The sequence below is a fragment of the Dromiciops gliroides genome, chromosome 3 (genome assembly GCF_019393635.1).
Source record: "Dromiciops gliroides isolate mDroGli1 chromosome 3, mDroGli1.pri, whole genome shotgun sequence".
Taxonomy (NCBI): Eukaryota; Metazoa; Chordata; class Mammalia; order Microbiotheria; family Microbiotheriidae; genus Dromiciops; species Dromiciops gliroides.
The window spans coordinates 462187542-462213867 of NC_057863.1; positions in this window are offsets into that span (position 1 = coordinate 462187542).

Here is a 26326-nt window from a genome sequence, read left to right on the forward strand (position 1 = left end):
ATTATTATCAGTGTTCTTTGTCATCAAGCATATATTTGCAACGTCTGAATGCCTGTAGTTCTACCCTTTGGGGCCAAACAGAAGAGATCCAATCCCTCTTCCATGTGACCAGTCTTCAAATATTTAAGGACAACAACCCTCTCTCTCCTAATTCTAATCTTCCCCAGGCTGAGCATTCCCATTTTCTTTCCTATGTGTCTAATTTTGAAATTAAAGTCCACTGAAACTTCCAGAACTTTTTCAGATAAAATGATCTACAGTAATACTTTTTCCATAGCTTTTTCTTGAACTTACAAAGTTGATTTTTGAATCTGAATGTAAAATTTTAAATTATGCCCATCAAATATTATATTATTCAATTCAATCCCGTGTTCAAGCCTTTGAAAGTGATTTTGGATCCTAATTCTATTATCCAATAGATACTCCTCCTAATATATATTTATATGTGTGTGTATTATATATATATATATATTTTTTTTTTTTGGTAATGTGTCATGAGTCATTTTGCCATGTATTTATCCAAGTATTAGATAAAATGTTAGGCAACACCGGGTCAACCACATAACTAGAGAACTTTCGTCAAGTTGACATGGAATCATTAATGACTGAACTTTGGATCTATTGTTCAGTTAACTTATTTGTGATATCTCTAGACTTCATTTTTCCATTTTGTCCAAAGAAAAAGATGCTTTGCTAGAATCTAAGCAAACTATAACTATAGTCTTCATTCCCTTCACTTGAAAATTCCATAATCCTGTCAAAAACAGGAAATGAAATTAGTCTTATGTGACATGTTGTTGATGAATTCATCTTGGTTCTTTATGGTCACCAATTCCTTTTCTATATGTTCACTTACCACCTCCAGTAATATCATCTATGATTTTTTTTTGTTATTTGTTTGGTTTTTTTGTTTTTGCAGGGCAATGAGGGTTAAGTGACTTTCCCAGGGTCACACAGCTAGTTAAGTGTCAAGTGTCTGAGGCCGGATTTGAACTCAGGTCCTCCTGAATCCAAGGCCAGTGCTTTATCCACTGCACCATCTAGCTGCCCCTCTCATCTCTGATTTTGACAGGAATTGAAGTCAAGATCGTTGGCCTATAGTCTGTAGAATTCATTATCTTCCCTTTTGAAAAAAAAAACTGTGACAAAATTTACTCTTTTCAGTTTTTCAGGATCTTGGTATTTCTTTATAGCACATATAGAGTTAATATAAGTCAGGCAACTTGAATTCATCAGAAGTTAGAAACTCCTCTACAATCTCTTTATATAAAGTACCAATTCTCCTTTTAGTTTCATCTAATTCAATGATCATTTTCCTTGGTAGAGAAAAATGGAGTAGTTTTCTTCCTTCAGTTTTCAATTGGTATCATGCCATTCACCCTGAACACTTCCAAATATAACTGAATACTACAATAAACCATCACAACCTACAACAACAACAAAAATCAAAACATCTTTTTTTGTCTTTTATTTTTCCTCAAGTTATGTTGAATGTAGTACATCAGGCAGGTTTTTTCTAGTACAGGTGTCAAGCACAGGGCAGTGCCCCTACCTGCTGCTGGGAATAAGATTAAAATGTAATTAGAAAATACTTAACAAAAGAAATTAAAACACAATAGAACATGGATAATGTTAATATGTTGTTTTTTAAGTGAATGAGTACTGTCTAGACCCTTATTTACAGATGAATTGCCTTATTTCTATTTGAGTTTGACTCTGTTTTATAGGACCATTATATTGTGACAGGTAAAATTAAATATGGTTGCCTTATTTCTGTCCCAAATTTGGGGAAAATTAGCTGGGGTTCCTACTATATTTGTTACTTATAAAGGAGAAGCTTCAGCACCAGTTCTGGGCATTAAGCATTTATTAAAGCATACCAAGTATGAGTAAAAAGAGAACGCCTGGGTCAGAAAGTTAAGAACAGGCCTATCTAGCCTAGAGCTGCAGCCTGGCCTGCTTCTTCCTCCAAATCCTCCACCCCGAGACTGTCCAAGAGCCAAACTGCCAGTTGAAGTTCCTTCTGGGTCCGGAGGAGAGGTGGTCCCTACACACTGTTCCAAACTAATTGGCGAGCATCACCCAAATCCATTGGTTCACTGGACTTGAGGGCGGTCCATGAGCAGAACTTGCCAAAGTCAGAGAATCTACCCCCTGAGAGCCAGGCTCTCAGGTAAATGTGGTTTTAATCAAGTCAATTTCAAGTGAGTAAATCAACTAAGTCAATCCAATCAATCTTAATATAATCCCTTCAAAAGGGGGGGGGGAGGGGAGTGGGGCCCTCTGGGCATTCCAAAACCCATTATTTTCTCATAATATCCTTTTTGTTCATGCCGTTACCTGCTCTATCATCTACCTTCTATAGTTTGTTTGTTTTGGTGAGGCAATTGGGGTTAAGTGCCTTGCCCAGGGTCACATAGCTGGTAAGTGTCAACTGTCTGAGGCCATATTTGAACTCAGGTCCTTCTAACTCCAGGGCTAGCTAGTGTTTAGCACCACCTAGCTGACCTTCCTATAGGTTTTTAAAACAAAATCTAAGTTGGTTTTGTGTTTCCTATATAATCATATTAGACTCTTTAGCAAATTCCATTTTTTCTCCTTTTCAAAACTGTTTTTCCTTTTGATCTTCAGAATTTCATTCTTGATTCTTAAGACCTTATTATCTCTTTTACCCCTATCTATCCTACCTTTGAACCCTCTGATACTTGTTCTCCCAAAGTTTATGATACACACCTGAATACTTCTAGATTATCTTCTTTTTCACAATATTTAGGGCAGAATGGTAACTTGCCCACAAGGGACCCATTATTTCTATCTCAGAACCAAGAGTTTTCCCCAATACTGAGAATTAGATCAAAAATATAATTTCCTCTTTCTGATTTCTACCTATTTTGAAGGATGAAATTATCATTAGAGATAGTCAATAAGTTATTAGGTCCTCTAATTTTAGGAGACAGTATGCTATAGCATTTAAAAAATTGGAGTTTTCTATCACTACAATATTGTGCCTCTAATTCAGCCTTATGATCTATTTCTTAAATTTCTCATCTACTTCTTTCTGATTGGGTGAGTTGTATGCACTACAATGACAACACGGTTCTTGTTTCTCTACTGTTGCTGAATTATATCTAAATGCAAGTCCATAGCTTACTTCCCCCTACTCCATTTCTTCCTCATTCTTAATATGTAATATTACTTTGTCCCCTTTATTTATTCTTTTTTTCCCTTTATTTATTCTTTAAAAAAATGTTACTCATTTGCAGAGTCATATTCTAATCATAGGCTCTTATCCCACCAAATCCCATAATACCCATGTAGTTAAATTTCCCCATTTGCTTTAGGATCTTTAACTTATTTTACTTATTCCCCATGTTTACGCATTTGTGTATAAATCTGACTATATGTATTTTTTACTGACTTCTTTCCCAGATTTTATGTCATATGAACTTTTGGATATCTCTATATTTTAACCTTGGAAAATTAATGAATATTATGGGACATTCTCATAAAAATGAAAGGCAAAATCACATGTCAGTTTTGTAAGATCTAATTTATAATTCCATATTATCATTTCTCTTTAATTTGTAAGTCTATTTTCAAGTAAATAAATCATATTATATTTTCAACAAGTCACTGCATTATTAGTCTCAGCATAACTCATCATAATAAATACAGAATTTATCTTTTGGACTCAGTTTCTAAATTTTTTTTACAAGACTTAGCTCTTACTCATTGGCATGTGTTATCATTTAAAAATTCTAGAGAGATCTTTTCTATGCCAAACTTTTTAACCCCTTTTTTTGCTCTTGCTCTCATTAAAATACAATTCTTTGAATGGTTTACTCCATTATCTGTTAACAATTCTTTTTTTTTCTTTCCATTAATAAAGAAGATTTCAAAGAATTTCAAAGATGATGAAATATATTATCCATAGTTTGGAAAGTATTTTACTAGAAAGCAACCATGAAAATAAGCATTGGCCTACATGCTCTGGGCATTATAGAAATCAGGGCTATTTTAATGTGAATTAGATAGCAGGCCTGAAAGAATTATGATAATATCTCCTTTTATTTTTTCCTCTTTGTTTGATTTTTATGGGAATTTGCATTTATGTAGAACTCCATGCCTTTTCTACAGGGATATCATGATATCCATTTACTAGTGTGGCCTGGTATGAAAGGAGGACAGAGATAAAGGGCAGTGTGGTAAAGAATAATGAATTTGGAGCCAGAGAGCACAGGCTTAGTTTCTACCTCTGCCACTTCCTTTGTATGTGACCTTGACATTCAACCTCTCTATACCTCCTTTGCTCATTTATGAAAAGAAAGAGTTAAAGTAAATGGCCTCTAAGGTTCCTTCTGAGTCCATGAGACCTTGCTCAGAGAGCATTGTGCTAAAATTCAGCACCCTCTTTGACCTTTAAGTAGAGGCCTACACTTGAACTTCTGGCAGGGGGTAGGAAGGAAGAGTAATCCTCCCTTGAAATATTGATCAAATAAAAAGAAAAGCATGTGGCAACATCTATACAATTATATTTAACTCAGAATATGACAGTGAATCAATATGTGAATGTCGTACTTTAATCACTTATCTTTTCTTTATTCTCTTTATTAATTATCTTCCCTTTTTGTCTATTCTAGACTTTTATTCTTTGATTCATGGTCTTTATACTTATTCATTCCTTCTTTAGTCTCCGTATTACTCATGGTATTAAACTTTCTAAAATATCTATTTTGAGTTTTCTCTTCTAAGCAATTTCTATATCATTTACTTGTATATCTTGCTCCCTTCCTCTTTTTTTCTGTTGTGCCTCAAAATTAAAAGTATCAATTACTGCAGAAGGCGGAAAAGATGGTAGAAATTTTCCTGTGTCCCTGTTTTTGAAGTTTATTATTATCCTACTATTTTTCCCATGATCATTTCTCTGCTACTGCCTTCCTCCTCATTCAATTTACCATTGAATCTTCTCTTTGATGCCTGCCTATTCTGCCTTCATGATGAAAGTTACTCCCAGGAACACTGACTGTCCTTCTAAGGCAGGATGCTGTCCATGCAGGCATGAACTCTGTCAGAAGTAGGGATCTGTCTAGGCACTAAACTCCTAAAAATTATGCTCATTGTGAGGTCCTTATGTTCCATTTTAGAATACCTCTCCCCCTCCATGGGAATGTTCTTCAGTTGTGCCCCTTCAAACAATGATTAGAAATTTTCCCTTTTCTGAGAATACCCCAATGAGAGCCCTGGAAAGCCACAACAGGATGTTGGAATCAGGAGGGAAAAAAATGCTTAATTTTTTATTTTATTTTTAATTTATGGAATAAAACAAGCATTTCTATAACAGTATAATAAAATTATGATTGCACATGAAACTGCAAATCTATGTATAACTTGCTATTATTTTCAAACATACAACATTATCATGTAAATTTCTTTTTTCTTAACCTCCAAACCCCCACCTGCTTCCCCATGGTTACCATTACACCCAAATAGGTATATGTTGTGTTTCTGAATACTATATATACGCACACATATATACTCATGTGTATATGTATATATGCATATACATGTATATATTTTATGTACATATATGTATGTGTAAAATTATTTTATGCATATTTCTATTGATCAGTTCTTTTTCTGGATACAGGTAGCATCTTCCTTCATATGTCCTTTATACTTAATTTTGGTATTTATAATATTCAAATTAACATTCACTCAAAGTCATCCCTTAAAAAATATTGCTGTTACTGTATCCAATGTTATTTTGGTTCTGCTGATTTTACTCTCATGGAAGTCTTTTCCTGTTTGTTTTGTTTTTAAATCATTGAGCTCATAATTTCTTATAGCACCATAGTATTCTATCGCAATCATATGACTGAGCTTGTTCAGTGATTTCCCCAACTGATGGGCATCCCTGCAATTTCTACTTCTTTGATACCACAAAGAAAGCTGCTAAAAACATTTTAGTGTATGTATGTATGTATATATGTATATATACATATATATGTGTGTGTGTATAAAACATATTCATGTGGATTTTACATTATACATTTTATATATTGTGCATATATGTTACATATTTTATGTATATTTTATTATATGTTTACATATGTTTTTTCCTTTTGAATTGAATTGGTGGAGAAAATCCTTCAATGAGATATACTCATGGGGAAAGGTGGCCTTGATAAAATGTGAATGGGTCAATGAATTTAAAAATAGAAAATAAAGCTAGTTTAAAAAAAAAACATCAAATTTTTATTTTCCTCATTCATTAAGGGAAAGTAACAATTTATATCAAAAGAATACTAATGGGTAATCAAAGAAGTATTCAATATAATTTTATTTACCATGTACCTTATTTGGTAATGCATAGACTACTAAATTATCCTAATGTAACAATAATAATAAATAAATGATGCTTTAACATTTGAGAAGTGCTTTCCATATGTTATCTCATATTTTTGGTGATGCCATTTGATCCAATCAAATTACTTTTGTAATATAATATACTCAACTTCATATGATAAGGCAACACTAATGACCTTCTTAAACCAGGCTGCACCATTTGGGTTTCTTTTTTTTTTTTTTCAGAACTGATGATGGATTTCTGCCAATCCTTCCACACTTTTGCCTGCTTTCTTCCTGACTTATGAGAAGTATTTGAAAGATGACTGGGGTTAGGGGAACACTCCTTTAAAATGGAACAAAGCAAATGGCACAGAAGAGTTCCAAGGAACTCGTGATGGAAGAGGATCTCCAAATCCAGGAAAAAAAAAAAAAGAACTGCAGAGTATAGATGCTAAATGAACCATACTATTTCTTTTGTTTTTGATGCTGTTGTTTTTTTTTCTATTTTGAGGTTTTCCATCATTGCTCTGATTTTTTTCTCTTATAACATGACTAATGCAGAAATAGGATTAATGTTATTATGTGTGTGTGTGTATATATATATATATATATATATATATATATATATATAACCTATATCAGATTACCTGCTGTCTAGGGGAGGGGGGAGGGAGGGGAGGGAAGGAGAAAAATCTGAAATTGTAAAGCTTGTATAAACAAAGGTTGAGAACTATCTTTACATGTAATGGAAAAAAATACTTTATTAATTAAAAAAATGGAGCAAAGCAAAATTAAACAATCCATTGGAGAATCTGAAGTTCCTTGACTTAGGGCCAATAAATATTGTGCTCAAACCCAATTAATTAAATCACCTTCAGCATTCTTTTTCTCTCTATGATTTAGAACAACCTCTTAAGATTAGTGTGTTTTCTGCCCCCAAAGCTATAAAACTATGCATACCCTTTGACCCAGCAATACCACTACTAGGTCCATATCCCAAAGAGACCATAAAAAAGGGAAAAGGACCCATATGTACAAAAATATTTAAAGATGCTCTTTTTGTGGTGGCAAAGAATTGTAAATTAACAGCGTGTCCATCAATTAGGGAATGGCTAAACAAGAAATAATGAACAGGCAGATATCAGAAAAACCTGGAAAGACTTCCATGAACCAAGAGAACATTCTACACAGTATCGACAATATTGTATGATGATCAGCTGCTATATATTTAGCTCTTTTTAGTAATACAATGATCAAAGACCATGCCAAAAGACTTATAATGGAAAATGCTCTCCACATCCAGAAAAAGAACTGTGGAGTCTGAATGCAGAATGAAGCATACTATTTTCACTTTTCTTGTTATTTGTTTTGGTTGTTTCTTCTTTCTTGTTTTTTTTTTTCCTTTTTTTCTGATTTTGTCTCTCACAATATGAGTAATATGGAAATATGTTTAGCATGATTGTAATATATAACATATCAGATTTCTTGCTGCCTTTGGGAAGAGGAAGGGCATAGAAGGAGGGAGAAAAATTTGGAACTCAAAATCTTACAAATAGCTATCTTTACATGTAATTGGGAAAAAAATACTAAAAAAGATTAACATGTTTTCAAGGCTTATTGTAAACAGATATCATTAAAGCTTATTTTATTACTAATAGATATGATACTCACCATGCTTAGGAAATTAAAATGAATCACTCTTTCCTTTTTTATCATAAAAGTATTTTATTATTTTCCAGTTACATGTAAAGATAGTTTTCAACATTTGTTTTCATAGGATTTTTAGTTCGAAATTGTTCTCCCTCTCTCCCTTCCCTTCTCCTTCCCCAAGACAGAAAGCAATCTGATATAGGTTATATATGTACAATCACGTTAAACATATTTCTGCATTAGTCATAATGTGAAAGAAGAATCAGAACACAAAGGAAAAACCTCAAAAAAAAAAACAGCCAAAAAGTAGAAACAGTATGGTTCAATCTGCATTCAGAATCCACAGTTCTTTTTTTCTGGATGTGGGTAACATTTTCTATCATGAATTCTTTGAAATTGTTTTGGATCATTGCACTGCTGAGAAGAGCCAATCTATCACAGTTGATCATCACACAATGTTGCTGTTACTGTATACAATGTTCTCCTCTTTCTGTTCATTTCACTCAGCATTACTTCATGTAAGTCCTTCCATTTTTCTCTGAAATGCTCCTGCTCATCATTTCTTACAGCACAATAGTATTCCATTACATTCATATACCACAACTTGTTTAGCCATTCCCCCAAATGAATCACTCTTAAACGGAAATGGAAAATCTAGAAAAATCCCACAAGGATTCACAAAATGATATATGACAATTCAAACCTAAAACTGTATCTTAAAGGTCTTTGGTGCTCTTCTTTTGCAAGTTGGTGTGAATTTCAGTTATATGGAATATACCTATAAATAACACAACTGAATCACTTCTAAATAAAGGAGGCAAAATTTTTAAGTTCAGCTTTATGAGACAAGTGGTTCAATTGCATTAGTCATGGTTGTGGAGCTGTGTTGGTTTTTTGTATGAAGAAAGTGAAGGCTATTCCCAGAATAGAAATGACAAGGTTGCCACACCCCTATGCCACCACCTCACCTTAGCCACAGGCAAAGGTTCTTCTTCCTCTCCCTCTCCCTTTTGTTTTACTTCTGGACTTTCCCCTCCCTACTTTGGGTAGTCATGTAGCACCCACAACTGAGCTAATCCTTTAAGAGGTTGGGACCTTTAGGTTTTGGTTTTTTTCCCCTCTCCAGATGTAAAAAAGGCCTAATGTGAGGGAGGAAATATATGAGATTATACCTATACTTCCATTGCCTGAGGGAAATGCCTTCTGGAGTCCTAGCTCTCTTGACTATTTCCTCTAGCATTTAAAGACATTGAGGGTAGTAGCATTTTATATGCTGTTAACATTGAAGTTGTGTTGTCTTGATCTAACTGCTTATTAGTAAAGTTGTTTTTGTTTTATTTTATTAACCCTCAAGCCTCCTTTACTAGGTAGCCTAGGTCTAGCCTAGAATACTTCTAGAATTTGGAATTCATCATTTTTAATGTCAGTGACATATTTTGTTGGCATATGATGAATCTTATATGTAACTTAAGGTTTATATGACATTAGAGAAACTCTCTTTGGAAAAGTCTTCCAAGCCATTAAAAATAAATTTGTTATTTATCTTACTAGAATTTTTCTCCTTGTCCATTGTGGGGAACAGAATAGCTGTGCTTTCTACTAGAAGCAATTCAATTTGAGATCTTTGCAAGTATTATACATTCCTAAGTAGAAAGTTGGTGGTGAGGGTGCTGTATCATGAAACAAAATGAATTGGGTCTGCACTTGTTCTACCATGTGAGGGTTGTTTCTTGAGAGATTTGATTCCTAAGAAAGTATTAAGAAATGAATTCTTGGATGGATTTGTTAAACAAAAAAAAAGTCAGGAAGTTATTAAATTCATTTGTGGGATATTGTTTCTTTCTTAGAGAAACACACAAAGACATTTGCTCCTTCTAAGGGACTTAAATTGGGGGAACTTGTGACATGGATGGGGGCGGGGCTAACTCACCCAAAGAATTGGAGGCTCATCATGAATCTTATAAAAAAAAAGAGATTTATTAGAAGAGACTATATGGCTAGGGCACAGATCACTATGGTGACTGTCCCACTAGAGTAAGAGAAGACCTAGTCTTTTGTAGCTTTACAAAACAAAGGGGAGGGAAGGGCAAGATAACTGTGAGGGGATCTTTGAATAATTGGGTTTCAGTTGGATATGCAGCATCCATCCATAACCTGCATATCATCTTGTAGACTTTGATATTACTTATCAGCATACCTGGGTCATGCTCAGCCACACCTTATTCCTGAGGTGGGAGACAGAGCTACTTATCCCTTGGGAAAGTTTTAAGGATCTTTTGGGATCTTTAGGTTTCTTGGGATCCCACTGCATTCCCACAACATTAGGATGTCCTCTAACTTAATGGCATAAAAGATCCTGTTATTTATGTTGTCATTTTTAGGCTATTGAATATATGAAATTTATGGAAACTTAAATGGTACTGGCATTCCTAGATCTTTGTGGAAATGTAGATATGTTTAGTTTTGTATTCCTGAAATACTTAATGACTATTTTAATAACTAATATTCTTCATGTAACTAAAATCAGTTCAATACTATTTCATTTAGAAATTGTACAGATTATATTGAATCATTAAAAAACAACACAGTGATTTACATGTAGTAGCTGTTTAATTATTTTTTTGTGGATATAACTAGTTTAAAATATCCAAATACTTGATGATAAAACATTTGGGCTGTATCTATATGAAATTCTCATTTTCCTGTCTTATATTTTAGAAGGCGCTCTATTTTTTCTGGACAGCTAGGTGGCACAATAGCACTTGGCCTGGTGTCAGGAAGATAGTTTAAATCTGGCCTCACACACTCACTAGCTGTATGACCTTGGATAAGTCACTTAACCCTACCACAGTTTCCTCATTTGTTAAATGAGCTGGAGAAGGAAATGGCAATGCACTCCAGTATCTTTGCCAAGAAGACCTCAAATAGGGTCATGGAGAGTCAGACATGACTGAAACAACTGAACAACTACTTTTTCTACTTATTCCTTCTAACTTTTATTTACATAACACAAACAATTGTTATGGATGAGCTTGCCTTTAGTAGTATTAGATTCCAGATACATTTTTACTGGTTCAGTCTCAGCGTCTAGCTTATAAATTGTGATATCAGGGCATCATCCTGACCCCAAATTCAATTTAATTCAACAAGAATTTATTAAGTGATTTAAGCATATACTTAATAAAGTATTTTTATGGGTAGCACTAAGAATTAGGGAAATTTTGAAAGTTCTGATATAGATGATTATCCCTGTATCAGACTGTCCCTGACCTGGACCTTGAAGACAGCTAAGGATTCCAAGAGATAGAGGTGATAAGGACAGAACATATTCCAGATGTGGATGTATGTGCCACAATATTGCCAACAGATGGAAAATCATGTTTGGGAAACAGTAAGCAAGGATAATTTGGCTAAAACATAGTATTTGAGGGGCAGTAATATGAAAGAAACATATCAAGACAATTTGTTCTACATCATAATCGCTCCTGTATCTGTAGCTTATCAAATGATACTTTGACACAAGAAAGGTTCTGTTATTTAGCTATATAGAGGTTTGCCATTATTAAGGGTAAAGTCATAAATCCTATCTTTAAGGTTGAATGTAGGTGTCTGTTTTATAGTGATAGAGGTATTAAAATAGTTGATGAACAAATAAACACATATAATAATGTACAAATTGAGTCTTGAAATGCTGCTATTCTAATAATAGACTTCATATATTGGTATACTGAATATGTCCACAAACTTCAGTTTTCTTGAGGTAGGATCACCACATAGGATAAAATGAAAGTTTTTATCATCTAAGTTTTCTCCAGAAATCTGAAGAGTTGAAGGGGTTAACAATTCATTAACTGATTCAACAAACATTTAATTTTTACTTTGTGCAAAATATTGTGCTAAGCAAAGGCGGGGGGGTGCCATTAAACCATAGTTAAGAAACTGAACCCATTTTTATGAAATTTACAATCAGAGGGGAAATGCTAGTTGCACAAACATATTGCCACTAAAGGCAAGCTCATCCATAGCAATGGACTGATGTGGAATTAAGTAGAATGGGTAGAACAATTCAACTGGCTTCTAAAATATGAGAAGGTAAGAAAATGAGTTTCAAATAGACATAGCCAAAATATATTGGCATCATCCATGTTTTAAGGAGTTTAAATCATCAAAATAACAATTCAATATGCATGTGTTAAGCATAAATGCATGTTATGCAATAACTAGAAAAGTACACATGACATGTTAAAGAATAACAGAGTTATAGTGTAATATTCAGGTGCCAAGAAAGAAATAGTCAATTTAAAACATCAGAGATATTTTCAGAGTATGTAGCATCTCAGCCAAGCTTGAAGAATGGATGGGGTATCAAAATGAATGTCCTGGAGGTGGGGGTAGGAAGAGCATCTCAAGCAAATATAATAACTTAATTGGGGCATAGAATAATAAATAGCCCAATTTGGCTAGAGCATAGTGCTTATAGAGGACTAGGATGAGATATGACTGAGAATTATGGAGGCAATACTTTTTGCAGCCTTCAATGGTGATAGGTTGCTTTTGTATTCTTACTCTCATTGCTTAGCGAATGAAACCCAAGATAAAACAGAGGTATCCCTGCTATCTAAGGTCGCCTTTATACTGGGGCTTTTGCAAACTCCAGAGCACGTAGAGGAAACTTAGCAGGAAGAAGGATATCAGAAAAAGAAAAAAGAAGACATGAGCAAGGGCTGTCTTTTTTGGTAGCCTCATCATTTAGTACATCATATAGTGCCTGGAACAAAATAGGAATACTGATTGACTGACTCATACTAGGTGAGAGGCAAATAATAGTCAAGCAAGATACACTACTACTGAGAAAATGAAGGAGTATTATGTAATAATAGCTAATTTTTACGTAAGATTTGCAAAGTACTTTATAGATATATTCTCATTTAAACAGCACAACAGCTGAAGAAACTGAGGTTGAGAGATTAAGGTATTTGCTCAGAGTCTCACAGCTTGTATCTGAGTCAAAATTCAGATTCAGTTCTTGCTGACTTGAAGTTCTCATACTATACTGTCCCTCCTGAAGAGTGTTGAGACTTATCCTGCTTGGCCCTAGAAGGAAGAACTAGAAAGAATAAATGAAAGTTATGGGAGTGTTTGGTCTTGATGTAAAACAAAACAAAACAAAACAAAACAAAACTTACTGAGAGCACTTAAGAGTGCAAAGGGCTTTCTCAGAAGGTGGTGCCTTTCCCTTACTACACATATTTAAGCAAGACTTGTATATACTGTTTGTCAGGTATGCTGTACAAGGCATTCTTGGTGAGGTACCTTTTAAACAGTATGGTCTCTGAATTGTCTTTTCTGGTTCCTAGGTTCTGGAATTCTATTCTGGGCCTTCCAACCATGAACTTTCTTCTCTCTTTCCTGGTTATTGACCCATATTTTTTTTGGACAATTTGTTATGAATGTATTAAAGGGGATTGAGCCAGAGGGTCATAGATTAAACTAGCTGCTCTCTAAGGTCCCTCTTCAACTCTTAAATTCTTTGTTGATTTACAATAATTTATAAAAGTTTTAGTTATTGGAATATATCAAATAACTATAATCATATATATCAAATAAATATCAGAACTGGAAGGGACATTATTTCTTTGAAACCACTAATTTACAAATTAGTTAAATTAGCAAATGGAAACAACTATGATCTGCTGGCATGAATGATTTTAAATTTTAGCATTTTCCTAATTTTATTACCACATATCTCTATAGAAGTCTGCCTTGATGTCTAATTTTTAAACAGAAATTACTCTGTTTTATGCCAGTGAGGTACAAACTCTGGTAGGTCCTACCTACCATTTTGAGGATGGTTCCAGGAATGAACCCTGTGATAGTTATCTAAGGACCTGTGATTTAACTAAGGTTCAAGAGGCTCATCACTAGAACAGCTACAAGGTTTCAGTCGTAGCAACTTCAAAAGACTCTGTATGTCCTAAGGCATAGAGGAGTTTCACCTATAACAGTGTAGGAATTATCTGCATCATTATCATATAGACTGCCAATGAAACATTCTTAGCCACTTGAAGCATTGCTTTTCCAGTTCCTAGTTTTTTTTTTCCTTATCAATATAAAAGTTCTTTCAGCCCTCCACCATTTTGCCCTCTGGTATTTTATACCAGATGCTTGGCTTACTTGTTCATGAGCTGCAGGTTACAAAAGTAAGTAACACTGACCTGAGGGAGAGTAGATTGGTGAGGAGGAGAAGAGAGGGAATGAGCTGAAATGTAGCGATTAGAACATAACGTTATCTTCATGTGCTTCAAGTGTTTGGAAAAATTTGAAGTATTTTTTTCATAAAGTAATAAAAAAATTGATGGCACATAACATTTAATTATACTAGGACCCTGGTAATCATAGCACACAGAAAGAGGCATTTATCATTTAATCTATTGGACTGTTTGTCATTAGATTTCTTTTAAGAACTGATAACCTTAAGGGATACTAAAACACTGTGTGTCTTGACACATTCCACTACTATCTGTTGAAAGAAATTTAAAGTGAATCTTTGATCCATTTATATCTTGCCATATAATACTTTATTCCAATCTAACTTCCAGGAAGGCAGGACCAGAAGGGAAGAGTAGAAAGGTAATTGACCCCTTGCCCACATTGTTTTGTTTGGTGAGATTGTACCACATTGACCTTGTGAGGTTTACAGTAAAGGCAGAGCAGAGGTCTGGAGTTGAGGGACTAACAGTGTTAGGATCAAAGGCCTAATTGTCTGTTTTCTAGAAGTTAGGGTTATTGGCAGCTGCCATTATACCATCCAGGCTGCTGTCACACAGCATAGCCAACCAGCATGCACTAATTGCAGTGGCCTTTTCATCAAGTAAGATCATCCCGCTAACCACAAAGAGCTGTCTCTCCATTAGCACAGACAGTAGCTAGCTAGATCAGCTGGGCTACTTGAGTATGATTGGACTGTCATATTGTTATGATTTGTTCAAGTTTAGAGCATTTAGCAGATACCCTTTGCACCTCTCTTTGTACCTGAATACTATAACCTGACTGCCCCTATCATTTAAGAGGGTACTATAGCTTTTCAAAGTTCAGCAGCGCACAATTGCAGGCAGGCAACTGGTCTCTGACAAGAGATCAATACTGTCCTTCCAAATGCTGGAGTCAAGCTGCTGGGTCTGTCAGAAGGATGTGTGCTGTAATTGGATCATGGATACTGCGAGTCATCTGAGTTTCCCTTCAGCACTGTCACAGCTGTCAGATGTCATCCCTCTGTACAGCTGTCACTGCGGGAGGGTTGGGGCTCTTTTTCCGTTCTAACCCAATGCAAATGTCCACTTAGCAGATGAATATTGAAGATATTAGACACTTCTTTATGCCTTTATGCAAAATAAAGATCTGTGTCATCTGTGAATTTCATGGAAATAAGTTGCAATTTATTCACTGTGAGAAAAGTGAAGTGAAGCCTGTAAAAATGAGAAATTATTTGGTTCAGGCTATTAAAAAAAGGAATATTTTATAGAATAAACAAAAAATATGCAGATATTTTTTCTCAAGATGGAAAAACTATCAAGTACTTCCTATTAGCCCTATACAGTCACCTTATATTAGGATAATCTTCTAAGAAAATATATTGCTTTCTCAGTGTCCACATTCATGGGGGGGGGAGGAATTAGTTTGAGCAGACTTTGATTCCTGTAAAAAAATCATTAAATGTTATTGAAAAAATATAATCCCAATATCTGTTTTTAAAGTAGAAGTATGACGAGATTTAAGAAGGCCAGTTATAATTAGAGTCAGGTCAAGAGCTTCCTGGCAAGATGTTATGAATACATACACATACATACACATGCACATATACATACATATACACTCATACATACATCACACACATATACACACATACACACATCACATACACATGTACACATATACCTACATCTCTCACACACACACACACACACATATATATATATATACACACACATATATATATACATACACACACACACACACACACACACATATATATACGAATGACAGGAAAGGTTAGATTAAAAAACTGACTAAATATTTTAGCTAACTAGATATTTTATTTTATTGAGAAAAATGTCTATACACATATATATTCATATATTAGTTGAAAATGTTGATAGATTTTCATTCATCTTAGATACTTTTTGCTTTCTATAAATTAGAAGTATAAAACACAAATCAAAAGGAATCTACATTTCCCAAAATGTACTGTTATCTTTTACAGTCCATTACACACTATTGAATTAAAAGTAAAGACTACTGGTTAACTTCTGGAAATATCCATCATCATTGACAATGAAACGGGGTGGATCTTATGGTAGTTAAGGAGAGGTCACCAAGCTTGGGCATTGCTATTCCTTTCCTCTAACTTGGGACCTTGCATATTACTGAGTTGGAATCCTTTCTTCTCCCTAGACTGTCACTGGAATAAAGAACAAATTTAATTGGTATTTTCACCATTTTCTTCTTGTCTCCCTGAGCTGATGTCAGTATCATTTTTTGGATCGCTGACAGGGTGATTTTTGATCTGGATGGCTGACTTCCTTTTTCTTGAGGTCTAGACCACACACCACCTTCTCTGTCAAACACACAGCTTGTGCAGGCCCCACTGACAGAGTAGCATGAACCTTATTTTCCAATATCTGACCTTAGCGTCCAGTCAACCACCATGGGACCAAATGGGCCAGCCCAAGAAATATCCAGACTTCCTGCCTCCATGTGGCATGATGAGGTGATCCCACCTCATTTGTTGTGTGGTGTGTTTGTACTCAGTATAAAATCAGTGTCTGCTAAAACAAAAAAGGGCATAATAGAATCACTTGGCTTCCATTGGAAACTACCCAAATATACTGCTCTCACTTAATAGGTTGATGTGTGTGGTCATTTATAATATGGCTTCTTATTGTGAAGTGACTATAGCATTTGATAATCATATTAAGAAATAATGTTTTCTCTTTTGCCCACTTTAGCTATTTTTTTTAAAACTAGTTAGAGCAAACTGAAGTGGAACATAGAAGTAATAGTATAATTAAAATAGACCATTTGTATGAAATTAAGGAATATTTAGTAATCAAGCTCAGCTCATCCATTTCTTTTATTATGAAATTGTCTTCAGTAATAACTTAAGCAGAAAATTCCTAAACAAATGAAAAAAAACTTAGTTTCTTATTTAAGTTTATTCTTCTGTGAAAAAGAACTGGGTAACTTTATATGCAACTCCAGTGACTAAAGTATGCACTTTCTTTTTTACATGGTTTATGGCTAATTACATCAGAGATCCAAAACAGTCTTTCTTACATTTGCATTAATAAGAGTGTCACATGATCCATACTGAAGCAGGAGTATACATCAAAGGTAGATTAAAGGTTGGTTAAGCATCAAACTATGTTCCATATGTAAATTTATAGCAATGATGTGCTGTGAAAAGATAGCTTACCCTCTATTTCTCTGCTACTAAATAAAATTAAAAATTCACAACTCTGGTTTATGGGATTTTAAATGAATTTGATCTCTCTTTTGGGCAGGGCAAATAAGTGTTTTGTGATGTATTATTTTATAAAAAAAAAAAAAAGACCATCGTTCTGGCTCATTTAATTTTGCGAGTGAATGATCTAAGATTAACTACAGACTAGTCAGTGCAGTTTAAAAGCTGAAAGCAATTTCCAGCCATAGATGGTAATGCCACATTTAGTCCACAACCGAATGACTCTAAATGACTAAGCTGCAAGGTCTTTGTATATGACCACAGGGCCTGATAAAGCCATAGGAACACAGTAAAGGCACAAAAATAGTTCCAATTTATTTGGTGCCATCACCTTAATGAGATTAATACAGACGTGTTCATGTGCCTAATTGGTGATTTTGTTTTAACTGGTAATGAAGGATTAAAACTTCAGGCAACAGGCTAGTGGCTAGAAAGGGGATTTGAGGGGGGAAAAGTTTTTAATTATAAAAGGCAGCCAGTGAAATAAACGACTCCAAAGTTAATAATGAATCTTTTTTTTTTAAATCACTTGGACTGATTAAAATGTGTACCCTAGATTGCTTTTGCCATTTTGTTGTTCTTCTGAAGTTGTATGAAAGGTTGATTTCCTAAGCAATAAAGCATACTATTTCTACCTACCACTGGCCCCTTTTAAAATAAAAATATATAGAATTAAATCTCCTAATGTAGACAGTGACAATACAAAGCAGTGCTTTGTTCCTTCTAATTCTTTAGACTGTGGTGTATTTGCCATTTTGTTCCTTTTCCTCCCTCCCTCCCTTCCTTCCTTCTTTCTTTCCTTTCTCCCTTCATCTGTTCTTCCCTCTCTCCCTTAACTTCCTTCCTTCCTTCCTTCCTTTTTTAATTTTTCTCTCTTTTCTTTTATTACCTCTTATTTATTTATTTATTTTTAATAAAGAGAACCCAGTAGTTTTCTGCAGATTTGGTGACTGGGTAGTTAGCTGCAATATTGATACTACAGCCACTATAGCAAACAACAGCAGCTTTGGAGGTGAGTAACTTCACCCATCCTTTGCAATGTTGCTGCCCCCCTCAAAGACTACTGGTGACCATTTAAATGCTAACACTATTAAACATGCTGCCAAAACACAAACACTCAGCCTAAGTCATTAAAATTTAATTATGAGGGGGCAGCTGAGCCCAGTTTGAGTTTTGAATCTCAGAAATCTTGGGGTAAAAAAAGACTAAAAACAAAACCACCCACCCAACCGTGTCTACAGCTGCTTGCCTTGGCCCAATTGGGCTCAATTTTGATAGAAATTCGTGTTTTATAGTCATTCCTTCACCATTTTATCTGGGCTTAAAAGGTTTTCATAATCCAAATGAAGAAACCCAAGAAAGTTACTTAGATTGTTATCCATCTACTATAATCATAACAAGGTAGACCACTTTACCATTTCTCTGTGCCCCCCAAGTATACCTGATTTAGCTTTTGTGTACTAGTTTGTCTAACCAGGGCCTAAAGCATCATTACTATGAGAGGTAACATATTAACTTTTTCCTACAGAGCAAATGGAAAAATATAGGTACTAATTTCCCCCTCAGTTAAAATCATACAAAAATATAAAAATGAAATGTAAAAAAAATGCAATTCCCTTTTCTAGGAAATGCTCATTTTTCAGAAAGTTTGAGTTTCTCTAGTTCTCAGGTGTGTTTTTCTTTTTTTTTTTCTAAAATTGGGGGTAGGAGGAAACCCTGAATTTGAGAACATCTTTGGTCTTTGATGCTACATTATAAACCACTTTAAAAGGACTCTGGGTAGTGATATTGTGCACTGCAAGATGCTACCTTCCCAGAGAATGAAGACAGAAATATATTTTACATCTCTTGTCAGATTGAACTTTAAGACATCCTGACTGCTTTCTCTATAATTTAAACATCACAGCCAAAATGGCAACATGCTTTGTTCAGTTCCAGTTGTGTGGAGTTTTAGTGCTTCATTGATTCAGAGGAAGGCTGGAGCTGGCACAGAGAGTAGGGCGACTGAATCACACTCTCACTGCAGCATGTCAAACCATTATACTAGGGACCAGAATGTCACAGTGGTCTCAATGGTTCGTCAGCTGAAGGATATGGTTAACAAATGTAAAACCAAACTTCAGAGGAGCTGCTTTTCTGTGCTAAGTGATCTGTATTCCCTCTGAATTTACTTTCCCCTAACCCCGTGAAATTAACAGTACTTTCTGACATTCGACCCCCTGACCTCACATATAATAAGAATTTAAAAAGCACCATGCATGAGTGTGTCTCTGTAATGCAAAACTGGAAAAAATGACCATGTCACAGTTTTATTATACAAAACCTTCTCAATCTCCATTGCATGCTTCATATATGAGTGCTCAGTTTAAAGTTATTATAAAGAAAAACACAGTTTTAAGAGTAATAATTCACTGTTCATGACTTTTATAGACAATAAATTGTAGCAAATACATATTGCTACCAAAAAGCTTTGTACTCCATTAATGCAGATATTTACCAAGATAAGTGTTAAAAAATAGAAGACTATGATGGTTCAAAGGAAGGCGCTTCGAGGGAGCTGGTTGCCAGGGGTGCAAGTGCATGCACAATGTGTAGGTCTCAAGGTTTAAGAGGCAGAAGCAGAAAAGTGTTATGTGGAAATGATTTTGCAGTTATCAGGCTCAGGGGATGACAGCATACAAGAGGAAGAACAAGGTGCTATGTGGCTTTTTCTTCACTGTGAAGTAAAGATTGGCAGCTGGAAGTAAGGCTTACAGGCAGACCTGCACACAGGACCTCTTCACCCAGGACTCATAATCACTACTCAAAGGAAAACGCATTTACCAGTAAAAAGCGGCTGTAGCCATCAGAAGTGTGCTTAAAACACCACTTAAATATCACTTTATACGCTATTACTTGCAAACTGTGGCTTGGTATTAAATTATACTTGCATAGGCTTTTGCTTAGGTGCTGATAATGCTTTTGAGGTTGCATTGGTGAAGAAGAATTTAGGCTTCTTTACAAGAGACGTGACCAGAATATCCCATCCTGCTGACAGTGACAGGGTGAAAAATTGCAGAACTGTACTTTCTTTCCCCATATAGATTGTAATTTTAATTGTCATTGTGGCCCTTCTGTTTTAATTATGGGACTTCTTTGATATATACCAGGACATCGTATTGAATGAAAATATGGTGCTATAATAGTCTCTTTATAATTAATGACCACATGTAGATCTTGGTGCATAAAAGGAAAGGAATAAATGAACAATTTATTTAACTAGGTTTTGGATTTCTTTCTGTCTTCCAGTGAATATAAAATGATCCTGGGGCTTCTGAGGATGTTTGATGTAAGAACTGCACTGAATATCTAATAAAATTACATTGGTATAGATTACAAAACACATTTTCTGCTTTTATTTTTAAATACCCACACTAAAATGGTCAATTTTTATCTATTTACAATAATATCCTTTCAGCATTTTATCTTTGGAAACAAATGATCTTTTTTTTCCCTCCCACATTTTCTTACAGATGTATTTTAATGTGTCCTTTTGAGCAGATTTTTACTTGGGATATGTCATTTTACAGGTAAGGGGAGTGTTCTGTAAGGACCTCTTTGAAACTTGATTTATCTACTCATTTCAAGCTGCAAATAAATATTCTCCCTGAACTTTTGATTTCAAAATAGTATAGATTTCTGTTGCATTAGTCTCTGATGAAAGAATTAATTTTTCTAGGCTACTCTTAAACAGGACCTATTTTCTCAGATCAAAATCATGAGGCTTGTACCCTCGGAAATTTAGATCTGCTTTAAAACATTAAAGAAAAACAGGGAAGATTCAGTGAGGGCTTAATTTTGTTCTTGAACTCTCACTGAGAGCTTTACCATATAGAAACACGCTGACTTATAAATACACTGGGCTCATATACATTTCAGCAAAGTGCAAACCTCTGTGGGTTTCTGAAAAGCAGACCTATTTGTCCAGTGTCTGTCACTGGAAAACTAGAAAATGTACCCTGACAAGCTTCTGCTAATTTTATCGTGGCACGGAGTAGTGTGCATACATCCTGTATAGTATGACTGCAGTTCAATTGCAGAGCACGATAAAATTGGATCGGCAGAGACAGGGACTACCCTGGGGTCAGCTGTGACCATGCCACTTCGATGTGATGTCTAGTTGGGGTGATGGTGTGTAAATAAACGTAGAGAATTGCAAATCTTGTCATGGCCACGCAGAACAGCTCAAGCATTTAAAGATGGTTGCCCGCAAACCTAACTGGAAGGTGGTTGCTCTGTGTGGTGGCTGGAGAAAAACTCCATTCTTCGCCGTAGTCTTCTCCTTCTTGACATATCTGAAAGCATTGACCCAGCACTTCATTGCTGAAGGGATTAATCACTAAATTGTTTTTCATCTTCATAGAAAGTAAAGAAAACTAAGTCACCAGATTTGAATATTGCTCTTTTAAAGCTGCGCTGAACTGATGGCAACAGCCGCTCCTTTATTTATATTATCTCCCTTTGATTTATTTGTTTTTTTGCAATGAGGTGAAGCATCTTAATGTCCCACTGTTTATTGAATTTAGAACATTAAAGTTCCATGAGGTCTTGTCATTATTATGAACTTTGCTAATGTTACAAAATAAAATATTATAGAATTCACATTTTCTGCTTATGAATCTAATTTTATTTAAATACTACGTGCAGGGCTCATTAAAATATACTTAGATTTTCCTAGTCTCCACCAATAAGATGTATTTTTAACCAGTTTTACATTTACACATATCTGTTTTTCTGTTACTTTTCCCACATGACAATTACCTTTCATTACAAATTTATAAAATCATTTACATTTTAGCAGTTTAAATGTTTCTGCTGACATTTTGTAACTATTACCCTCTTCTAGAATGGCATATGTTCAGGCAGTTAATAAAAAATTAAATGCAATAGCACCAGACAAGGTGAAGCTTTGTATCAGAGTGTTCTCCACATTTCTGAAAATACCATCTTTGTGTTGCAAACTGTGAAGTGAGGTTAGGGCTATGCCAATATGTGTATTTGTCATAACTGTCACAGAGTCCATGAACTAGCCAATCATACAGCTCTTAATTAGACAGTTACATTTTGCTTTTTAGAAAGCGTCCTCATGTAAAATGGTGTCTCAGATTCAAGAAAGGTGCTTAGAGCTAAGAGGGCACAGAATACCAGGGGGAAAACACTTTTTTTATCTTGAAGAAACAGAGTTTTTAACTGCTGCATGACTTCTTAAATGAGGAAATACAACATGTATGAAATAGCCAGGAAACTTCTTGAATTGAAAGAGGAAGAAATCTGTTCTGAGTCTTACTAAGGAAGGAAGAGACTGCTTAAGAATTTAACCAGGATTTTTCTTATTATAAATATGAATCTTCAAAGCAAGTAAACTGTATGAAAAGAAGAGTTCATGGATCTTTTACAAAATTAATCTCTGTATGATATTTATGTTTATGGAATTGCTCCTTTTGAAAAATAACGACTTAGAATATTTGTTCCTATATGTCAATATTTCAATCATTATTAAACTCTTGTTTGCCTGTTTTCCCCCCACCAAATATCATTTATACCTCTCTCCTTTGTCCTTAGTGCATAGATACAGTCCAATTCTTTGAAACTGATAAAAACTGAATTTGAAGATTCCTCAACACCAGGAGAAATTATCCTGGAAATATTACCAGGTTTTAGTAATCATCCATTTTTAACTTTTGCAAATCTATTTCTATAAAATTAGTAAGCTTTGGAAAGGAATGTAATCACAAATACATTTCTAGAGATTATTCTGAAGTATCTCTATAAATCACTTAACTTGACCTTGCTTTATCATTTCTTTATATGAATAATCACATTAATATCCATATATTATAAAGATAACCCCAGGTTAACATTCAGTTTTACACTTTGAAGATTGGTGAGCCAAAATCTAAGAACAGCAAGTCAACCTCTAGCTAGTTAACATTTGTCAATAAATATCCCTTTGTATAGAAATTAGCTAAATTTCATAGATTTCCAGGTGAAAACCATGCCAATTTTACTTTGTTTTTAAAGACTGATAAGTGACTGACTAGACTTCTTGCATTGAACCATGATTCTTTCAGAAAGATTGCTTCTATGGTTTAAACATTTCTAATGTTTGAAGATTCCACAGTCAGTTTCATTTAGGGTAGATGATCATTGTGGGATTTCTGGAAGAGGTGGACAGTGTTCAAAATCTCAACTACCTGAGTGGCAAATTGCAAGATAAAGTTAATAAACTTTAATCTAGATGGAAGAAATCTGTTTGTTTGTTTTTAACTGTGAAAATTTTGCCTCTTTTGTGGCAAAATAACTAATTTGGGGTAACTTGCATGGTTCATCCCATTTTAAATCTTTATTCAATAGGCATATCATAGAAGTTTTAACAGTCATAGCAGATTAACCTTGCCGGTGCTTTTGGAGGCTAGTCATCTGATGAATTTACATGCAGCTGGATGAAAATGCTATTTGGAGAGAGATTGAGAGTTTATTTGATTAAATCCCTTTCTCCACTACCTTGACCTCTTTCTTGTGAAATAATCAGAACTGTTTAGCAAGAATATTCAGGCATTAATAATGAATTGCTTTTGAGCTGGTTTCTTCTGTACTGCAACAAACCCATTGGTGTCTGTGCTTTTTTGGTAAGTGCTCTATTTGATGAACATTAAGATTAGGAATCTTGGAAACCATATCATTTAGGGGGTTTGTTTTATAATTTGCAAGCCAATGCATTATTTAAATCCCACTCTTATCATTTGTAGCATTAATTACTACCCCCCTTCAACTTCCATATGAAAATTAGATGCATTATGCAGGACCAAATGCTACAATACTATTGGATGATGAGTGCACCAGTCTTCCTAATCATGGTTTGGAGAATGCCAGAAGTAGTGAGTTAATAGTTAGAGCCATTTTCTGTTTGAGAAACTGCTACTTCTACTAGAGGCAACTAGGTAACACAATGGATATAGTTCTGGGACTACAGTCAGAAAGAACTGAGTTCCAATTTGACCTTACTAGCTACTTCCTGGCTATGTGATCTGGGTCAAGTCATTTAGCCTCAAATTGCCTTAGTTTCTTCAATTGCAAAATATTGATAATAATAGTACCTATCTTCTATAGTTGTTGTGAGAATCAAATAAAACAATATTTGTAAAACGTAGCATGATTCTTAGAAAATAGTAGGAGCTAACTCAGTGCTTGCTTCTTTCCTTCCCTCCACTCCTTATGTTTGACTTACTCAACTTAATCAATTGATAGTTCTATAAATAGTTGTGTCTGAGGTAGGATTTGAATCGAGGTAAAAACATAGAATTCCATCCATTATGCCATTTTGTTTCTCATGGAGGTATACCTTGTGGAGTATGGATGAGGAATAGGAATAGTAAGTGTACAGGGAGATCACAAGATGTCTTTACACCTGTCACACAACTATATACCTCTTAAATATTATCAAATGGAATAGGACTAGATGCTCTTCAAGGTCCCTTCTAGTTCTAACATTTTCTGATTTGTTTATTTGCTGTCTGGCAAAGATCATTTGCTAGGCCCAGTGAATGAGTACAAATGGAAGCTAATACTTTCCCTGTGCAGTGTGACAATGTTGAAAGTATTGAGAACACATGGAAGTCTTAAAGGTACAATGCTATCACCCATGGCATGTTTTATGTTCATGACAGTTGAGTTGAACATCTGTTGGCATATTAACTATATAGAGACCCTACTACATTGTCACCCATTATAAAGCTACAGTTTCTTGTCTTCCAACTGATTTAAGCATCATTATAATTTGTTTCTTAATAACATGCACTTCACTGTAATATGTAAAATGCTTGGCTTTCATGAACAACTCCATGGAAAGGCTGTACAGTGTCTCATTTGCATTTAGCAATTATATTATATTACAATATATTAAGCTACAGAAAATCTAATCTAACATCATAATTTAAAATCATAATTTCCAGTGCTTTACAAGTAGGATACAAGTCAGGTTACTATAACACATTGCACTAGTTCATTGTCTAGTAACATACTGAATCCTCTTTTTTTCCCCTCCAGAATGAATAGTGGAAAGTTTATTCTTAAATACTGACAACAGTATGGCTTTGAGAGGGCAGGAGAAATACTGTTTAAATTGCTGCTAGCTAGGTGATGCTCTTCTTTGTTGGCCATGCGTTAGTAATGTTTTTGGTTCTAACCATGTGATTAATATATCAAGATTAGGGGAGTGGTTTTATGAGAAAAAAGATTGTACAGAGAGGACTAGTAAATGTGGCTCAAACTCAAATGTCCTTATGGCAATAAAATAAAAAATTGATGACATATCTAATTTTAGAGGTCTTTAAGCAGTCTTCCCTGAAGGAATCATGGATTCATTGGCAGTTGCTGCTGAATTTGATCATTATGGAATTGTGGGCAAAGAGGTTTTGATACGTAACCATTTGAGGAACTCTGAAATCCCTCTTAATTTGGAGGGAAACACAGAGAATGGTCTATACACATGTAAAGGTACAATTCTGAAGTGCTATTGGAATCAGGATTCTTTTCCGCCTCAAGAATCTCTTTAGTGAGAATGAATCAGTTTGCAGCAATGCAGGGGAAAGGACATAAATCAATTAGCAAGCATTTTATCAAATGCTATTCTGTGGCAGGTACTATATTAAGCACTGGAGGAAATTATGAAAAAGCAAAAAAAAATAGTTCCTGCCTTAAAAGAGCTTACATTCTGATTGAAGAGACAGCATATGCATGACTTGCTAAACACAAGAAACTTAGAAAATA